The sequence below is a fragment of the Pistacia vera genome, unplaced genomic scaffold, assembly GCF_008641045.1.
Source record: "Pistacia vera cultivar Batoury unplaced genomic scaffold, PisVer_v2 Contig136, whole genome shotgun sequence".
In the NCBI taxonomy this organism is placed as follows: domain Eukaryota; kingdom Viridiplantae; phylum Streptophyta; class Magnoliopsida; order Sapindales; family Anacardiaceae; genus Pistacia; species Pistacia vera.
This window is the reverse complement of record NW_022195423.1, coordinates 970,527-979,643: the sequence shown is the minus strand read 5'-3', so window position 1 is coordinate 979,643 and position 9,117 is coordinate 970,527.

Below are 9,117 nucleotides of genomic sequence, written 5' to 3'. Positions count from 1 at the left end.
AAATAACTAAAAAATTATGTTATTAAAGATTTTTTTTCATTGTTTTATTTGATTGATAATTTTTTTTTGGATAATCCGAGTGTTCGTGTCAGCTTGCGTGCGTCTCAACTAATCCTCTGAGCTTTAGACTCATTGAACACCCTACAAGCCCAATGCGTTAAAATAAGTCACAAATGTGGTAGGTGACCTCAAGATGGTTTGAACCAAGGAAGTCAATAAAAAGAGCAAACTTTATTGATCGCCAAGCCAACCTCATAGGGTTGATAATTTATTATTTTATTAATGTAACACATGAATAACTTTACATGCTAATCATAGGATCTCTGAACATTCAAGTGACCTTATCAACTCTCCTTAGTGACAAAATAAATACTAGGGTTTGTGGGTAATTGCTTAAGAGGTTAAGTCAAGTTAGTGGGTTGCTCTTTTATTGTGGGACAATTGATCACATTAGGAGGCACACAATTACAGGTGGACATTTGGGACTGGCCCAACTTAGTGGGTTGCTCTTTTATTGTGGGACAATTGATCACATTAAGAGGCACACAATTAGAGGTGGGCATTTGGGACTGGGCAAGGATCGGTCCTAGGAGGCTTGGTCCCAAAACGGGATCAGGCATAAGGAGGAGGGCCCGGGCCCTCCATTGGGTCCCAGGCCTGGGCCTAATTTTTTTTATTTTTTTAATATAGTCCTTATCAAATTACCTAAAACCCCCTGTCATTTTTTAAATAAATATAAAATATGAGGGCTAAAAATAAATTTGACAAAATTTATTAAAAAAAAAAAAAAAAAAGCTTTAAAATAACCGTTGGCTGCTGCAGGCCTATGGCAGCCAACGGTAAGGTTTTTATTTTTTCTTTTTAACCGTTGGCTGGCAACGGTCACAGCCAACGGTTATAAGTTATAATATAAATTATAACTTTTTTTTTTTTAAATTCTCCCTCCCCCTCCTCTCTCCCCCCCAACTACACTATAAATAACCCTAAAATCTTTCATTTTTTCCACACCAATCAATCTCTCATTCTCTCAATCTCTCTACTCCAAATCTCCAATCAATTTCTCATTTTAATTATTTCTGATTCAATTTATATTTATAATTTATTCATATTATTCAATTTTTTTCTATTTTTCAATATCATCATAATTTCATATTATTATTTAATTTCTTTTCATTTTAATTATTTATTATTTTATCATAAATTTATAATGACTTCCCCAAATCAATTTTACATTCCATCCACCGAAGAAATGGAAGGCTTCAATCCATTTTCACCATTTCCTCCAGAGGAAGCAGCTGCAATTCCACAACCACATTCGGTCGGGATGAGGTGTAGCCAAACACATGCAAGCTGCGAGTCAACGAGCACGGGCATAGCCCAACCCCCTCGACCGTCAAAGAGGGTCGTGTTCGATGTATGGCGATACTTCACCAAATCAAAACGACCAAAGACAAATGGGGAGGGGGAAGAATCGTGTGGGATATGTATTTTTTGTAGAACTATTATTGGCACTGAGAAGGGGACTTCGACGATGCGACGACACATGGAGAAGAAGCACCCCCAAATAATGCAGTTGCCCGATGCATCTTCAAGTGGATCAGGTAGACAAATTCAAACTCAACTTAATTTTAATCCACAATCCTCAACTCTCTCAACATGGCAATATAATGCACATGTTGTACGAGAGGAAATAGCAAGATATATAGTTGCTATGGACTCTCCCATTTGTTTATCTGAAAATCCTTTTTTTATTCATATGATTAAAACTGCATTTTGTCCAGCATATATCGCTGTTAGTAGAAGTACAAGTAGAAGAGATATACTAAAACTTTATAACAAAATAAATAATAAACTTAAAAACGAATTTTAAAATTTTAGGAATATATCTATTGCACTTACATCAGACATATGAGCTTGTAGATCAAAAACCGATTTTTTAACTGTCACAGTACATTTCTTAGATCATAATTGGGGTTTACAACAAAAATTGATAGGTTTTAAACCATTATATGAAAAACATAGTGCTAAAACTATTTATTTTATAATTCTTGAAGTTTTGCAAGAATATTTATTAACTGATAGAGTTGTAGCGCTAACGCTTGATAATGCAGCTGCTAACACTGCGACAATCTCTTTATTTGAAAAAAAATTGGATCCGCGGGGTGAAGGCAAATTTTTTAACTAGAGATGTGCTTGCCACATCATCAATTTGATAGTTAAAGCAGGTTTAGATGCTATACATTCGAAGATGGAGAGGGTGCGCAGAGCTATCAGATTTATCGTGAGCGGTAGCAATAAAAGATGGCAGGAGTACATCAAATATTATAAGCAAGAGGACCCACTGGTTCGACCTTTGAAGTTATGTACAAACATGCCTATCCGTTGGAACTCCAACTACCTGATGTTGGAAAAAGCTTTGCCAACTGCGAAACAAATTACAGATTTCGTCAACCAGAAGAACCATCCAGAGGAAGTTGTCAGCTATGATGATTGGGCGGTTTGTGAACTTTTTTATTCATTTCTTCAAATTTTTTATGATGATACTAATACATTAAGTGGAATTTATTATCCAACTACTAATTTAGTGTTAGATATTTTACTTCAAATTTCTAAAACTTTTGCTCAATATAGATATAATAACATTTTAAGTGAAATAGTTTCAAAGATGGAAGAAAAATATGAGAGATATTGGTTAGATATTCCATTCTTATATGGATTAGGCCTTGTTCTAGATCCTAGGTTTAAATTACACGTAGTTAACTGTATAATTACTGAGATAGACCATCATTTAGGACATGATTATACATCCTATTTGACTAACTTTAAACAAAAATTGGAGAGCCTTTTTTCTTTATATGAGAACAGGTACAGTGGAAGTGGAAGTGGAACGTTTAGGAGAGAGGATCTGGACCTTAATGTAGCCCTCCGTCAAGGATCGAGCAAGTTGACGTATGTGGAACGTGGCGGAAGTAGCATCTCTAGCTCATACATACATGGACCAAATGAGCTGAATCGTTACCTACAAGTGGACTTGTCCTATATGACGATGAAGGAGCAACATGATATGGATATTCTTTAGTGGTGGAACCAACATGAAAGTTGATTCCCCATTGTAGCCCAAATGGCACGTGACATTTTATTTGTGCCAGTTTCTACAATTGCATCCGAGTCAACATTTTCAACGAGTGGTCGGATTGTTGAAGACAGAAGATGTTCTTTAACCGATGAGAAGATTGAAGTGATAACGTATTTACGGGATTGGACTTGTGCAGAAAGAAGACCACAACAGCACCCTGAAGATCCCGAACTACTCGAACTCTTTAGGAATACTGATTTGAATGATGTAAATACTGTTGACGATGAAAATGAATAATTTAATTAAAAAAACTATTTAATTGTTTATTTGTGAAGCGTGAATGTGTGAAACGTGAATTTATGTTAAAAATTAAAATTAACTATTAATTAATTAATTATTTTTTAAAATTAATTAAATTTTTAAAAACTTACTAATCTACCCTTACAAAATACTAAAAACCCCCTATAAAATTTTGTTTCACCCCCAAAATATAAAAAAAGATCAGGGGGGAAAAGAAATTGTCCAAGCCTATAGGACCGATCCTGGGTCCGGGTCCTTATTTTGCTCATGGGCCTGGGCCCGGTCCTAGGCCCATGAGCTACTGGTCCCATTTGGGACTAGTCCCAAATGGGCCCGGGCCTACTTGGGACTGGTCCTGCCCACCTCTACACACAATTGACAAAACTAAATATAGAAATTCTTTTTCTGCAAATTTGGCATAAATAATAGGCCGAACGACTTACGCATACCCAAGGTTTGTTGAAACGACAAGTTGGTACCCAAAACGTTTTAAAACGACAAATATGTACCTTCCATCATGTTTTGTTCGTTATTTTCGTTTGATAATAGTGAAAAGACTAAAATGCCTTGAAAGTTTAATATTTTAGTTTTTTTATAAATTTAAAAATGTCTAAAAAACCCCAAGGTTTGCTAATTTGACTAAATACCCAAATATATAAAATTTTTATAAAATAACAAAAACACCCCTACCACCTGCAGTGCCAGATTCCGGCCACCACCATCGGAATCTGGCTGAAAAATTGCGTTTTCGGCAAGATCCGGCCTGAAAAGGCCAGAAATACGGCCAGATTTGGCCGTCGAGGCCGGAATCTTGCCAAAAAATTGCGTTACGACATAGACCCGTCGGATTTGTGTCGTAACACGTCGATCTGGCATTTTTTGAAAAGGCTAGATCTGGCTGTCGCAGCAGAAAAAGGCCAGATGTAGATCCACGAATTTGGCCGGAAAAGACCAGATTGATGCATTACGACATAGATCCGATAGGTCTATGTCGTAACACAATTTTTCGGCCAGATTCCGGCGGTGGTGGTCAGAATCTGGCACTACGGGTGGCAGGGGTGTTTTTATTATTTTATAAAATTTTTATATATTAGGGTATTTAGTCAAATTAGTAAACCTAGGAGGTTTTTTAAAAATTTTTAAATTTATTAAAAAACTAAAATATTAAACTTTCAAGGGTATTTTAGTCTTTTTACTATTATCAAACAAAAATCACTAATAAAATATGACAAAAAATACCTATTTATTATTTCAAAATCTTTTGGATATCAACTTATCGTTTCAACAAACCTTGGGTATGTGTAAATGGTTCTCCCTAAATAATAACGCTTTTTCTTTCAAAATTGACACTGACCCCCATAAATTGATTTGTTATTGTCTCAAGTTGTCAATCATTTTCAAGATAGGCGGGAAAATCTAAAAATCATGGTGCACCCACCAAATTGGATCTTTGTTTAATATTATAAAGGTAATCCTAGTCATCATGATGTAAATGTTTATTTATTTATTACTATTTATTTTTTTTCTAGTAATGACGCCAATTAATAAATAATTACAAAGATATTGACAATTTTATGCCAATTAAAATTAAATTAGATTAGAATTAGATGAGCTGATAATCAACTTGATTAGAGCCTGTTTGATTGAGTTTATGAAAATTAACTTATAAACAACTAGTATTTATAAGATAATTTGAGTTTATAAGTATTTGAAATTTTAAGCAGTTACATGTTTGATTAAAGTATTTATAAGTGATTGATAAGTGATTGATAAGTACTTGATGCGTTTGGTAAAATATGGCTTATAACTTACAAGTACATTATATTATTAAAATGACTAAAAAAAATACTATATTATTTTATCAATTAATAAATTATATAATGAAATTTTAAAATTAAATAAGGATAATGTAGTAATATACTTAGTTAAATTAACTTATAAGCAGCGTGCTTATAAGCTACAAATAAAAATAAAAAAAGTGTCTCCCCCCAACTTATTTGTTTTTTGGCTTATGAGCTCAGCTTATAAATCTAAAAAAGTTATAAACCAATATATCAGTTTAGTTTAGAGCTTATAAGCTAATTTATCCAGTTTATAAGCTCAAACAAACACTTCTAATTTGGTGAAAGTCAAATCTGGGTGATTAAGACCAGATTTTGATAGTTCTCCTTTTTAGAGTTTTATTTATTCATTTTATTGATTGTTGGATAAGAAAGGAAATGTGTCAAGACTTTTTATAAAGCAAAATGCTTGTTAACTTTATTCAGCCAAGCTACAAGGTTACTGCGGCAACTCTCATTTTTTTTTTTTTTTTTTTTTTTAATATCTCAAAGTGGATCTTATTATTATACTATAGTTTTAAGTAATATTTAGTGGCTTATTCAAGTTATTAAAGGATTAAATCTATGGTTGAGGAAGGATCAATAAATCATTCATTTTCACATGATAATATGAGATCGAAAGAATGGAAAAAAAAAAATCTCTCTATTCTCAATCATCTTGTAGCTAAATCCTATGTCACGGGGTGTGAGTTTCACTCCCAAAAAACTAACCTGATAGGTGGAGGGACTCCCCCCTTATAAACCCAAGACCCTCTCATTTCCCCTCCGACGTGGGATATGTGATATTCTGTCCCATCCAATCATGTGACGAGGGCGTTATAGGTGGGGCTCTCTTCCTACCCGTTTACCTAACCTTGGAACCAAAATCACACATGAACGCTCCTCTTTGTGGGTGGTTGGAGGGACACTGAAAGACTGGCTGAGGTTGACTCTAATCCCACTTGTCATGGCTTGGGAGTTCACACCCAAAAGTCAAATCTGATAGGTGGAGGGACTCCTCCCCTTGTAAACCCAGAAGCCCCCATTTCCCTTCCAATGTGGGATATGTGACACCTAAGAACCCTAAGAATCCTTAGAATGAGATTCCAATACAACATTGTCTGGAATTTCGAGAAGAGATGTTATTTGAAAACCATAATTTGATGGAAGTTGTAAGTCGTATTTGAAATTATTAATATCAAGTTACTTATTCACATTATTAAAGGATTATATCTATAGTTGAAGAAGAAAGAATGATCATTCATTCTTAAAACCAACATTTTTGAGATAAAAGAATCTGGAAGAAAATGAAGGGAAACTCTCAATTCTCAATTCTCTTATAGTTAGATTTCTCATAACCAAAAGAATCCTTACAGTGAGATTCCAACACAATACCCTTTGGAATTTTGAGAAGAGTTGTTCTTTTAAAAATGTAATCGGTTTATTTGTTGGATTAATTAATTAAATAAAAAAGATAAAGTTCTCTTAAACTATTATGTGCTTAGGTTGAAACGTGGAGCTAGCATGTTTTATGGAACGGTATCTTTGGATTTTTTTACTTTTAATTTTTAAAATACAATTAAAGCTTTAAATCACATGGCTAAGTATAGTTTTATTTTCATAAAGTTTGTTCTTAATTGAATACGTGTAATGGGAAGAATGAAGAGCATCTCAATTGTTGATGCGTGATTTTGACACCAACCAAATGCACGTATGAAATGCTGAGCTGGCCCAGAAGACACACGTGGATGGAAGAGTGAGAGAAAAAGCAATGGAGAATAGTATTTAAAGTGGTTCGGATGCTCAAGGAAGCAAATCCTACGTCTATTGATTTTATATTAATAATAGTGGTCAGGTCGTGTTCAGCGAGATGACATACAAATGATTACACGAGAGTGAGAGAATGCTATTTTCCTTTAGAGAGATTAGCTAATCCCCCAAATGAGAGAGAAACTCTCAATTTATAGTGTGATGGGTTAAGGTTATGATTACTAAATCTGTGAGTTGGTGGGATTATCTGTGCAAATCCTTCTTTATGTCCCATTACCCACCTTCTAGAGCGATTTACGCGATTTGGTGCAGGGATTAGACACGTGGAATCGCTATAGCTCCTGGCTGGTCTGACGCGCACCCACTGCCCCAACAGGAGCATGCCGTCCATGTCATTGTATGACGTGGTTGCCTCTGACTGGCTGCAGAACTACCTAAGCTTTGACTTTTCATATTGACTGGGTCTTGCGTCAGCCCTACTTTTTCAGACATGACAGAAGTCCCCTAGTTTTTAAGGTTTGAGGATCGAACCTTGGAAACTATAATTCATACTGTGACAAGACGCCTTCGAGGAAACTCTAGTGATTCTGACCTATTTGAAAAGAGGTCTAGACTACGCTTTTGTGCGCGTGACCTGATACAGTCTTTGCTTAAGGATAAATGACCTGATCTTAAACCATACCAATCTTTAATTTTCCAAAGTTCATGACTTGATTATACTTGGAATTCTCCTCTGGACAAGGGATTGGGCTGCTTTGAAATTGAATACTCGTCGAGAGTCACATCGCTTCGCGACTAATGGGGTAGAATCGAGGAGTCATGTTGTTTCGTGGCTGGCTAGACGAAGAGTGTTCTACGCACCATCTCTTCAGACGTTATCTGTTGCATTTTCGTAATGGATACATTTAATGAAATGCCTTCTGCTCTGACAGACGTGTCCTGTGCGCAATAAATGTCAGCCATGCTCATTAAATGCATGACATGCTGAAACGATATCCCCTATCAAAGCATTAAATGCAGATTGGGGCACATTTAATGCGGCAGGAGAATCGTACCGTCGCTTGAGTTTTTCAATGGAAAAGGACGACGGTTTGGTTTTCTTGGAGCATGACGGTCACCCTTCCTCGCGGATCTGCGACACGTGGTCACGATCAATATTGATATACATTTTTCCGCCCAAACGTCGTTTGATTTTAGGAAAACCAAGCGCCAGCCTTTTGCTATAAAACCCAAGTTTATTTAAGGCAATGTCACCATACTCATCTTTTCAGAGAGAGCAAGAGACTTTTGCAAACTTGGATTCTTTGCCTTCCAAACCAGCGCGTACCTGATATTCGAAGCAGAAGGATTCATCTTCATATTTCGAGAGGTAAGGATTGATTTATGTATTTATTTCTTACTCCCAGTAGTTGATTTCGAGAGGTAAGGATCGATTTATGTATTTATTTCTTACTCCCAGTAGTTGATAAATGATATGTCTTCTGGTAGTTAATCGGAGACGAAATGTTCTTGCTGGGTTCGAGCCATAAATGGCAGCTCGAAACATTCTGTTAGGGCTTTTTTGGGATTTAGGAAGAAGTGTTTGCTTTCCTCCATGTCATCGTACGAAATAATGTACGAGGGTTAAATGATTCCCTGCTTGTCGCTTTTGCAAACTGTAGTAGAATGGACCCCTCAACGACCAAATCCGAGGAAGGGACCAGTTCGTCTACGCAGGATGCTCCTACGAGTCCTATTAGAGAGATCTACTCGGTACTTACTGAGGATGAGCTCGAAAGGGTGACAGACCAATGCGTTATCCGCGTGGATGTCTTCCGCGATAGGACACGCACAGCTCGATATCTGCCACGTGGGTTGGTCACAATTTCCGAGGATATCTTCAAGGGTGGGGGGTTGATCCCTTTCCACCCTTTTGTCAGGTTGGTCCTGGATCATTTCAGGATCGCACCGATGCAACTCACACCGTACGCGTACATGATTGCCATTGCCATGTACATCGCGTATTGTGAGAATGGGTTGGGCGAGCAAACTGCGTTAGAGCTCGGTTGCTGGTATATCCTAAAAAAAAGCAAGGACAAGGATTCCTACTACTTGTCTAGGTGACCTACTATAGAAGCAGGGATACACAGTTACCCTAGCAATGCGGGGGCT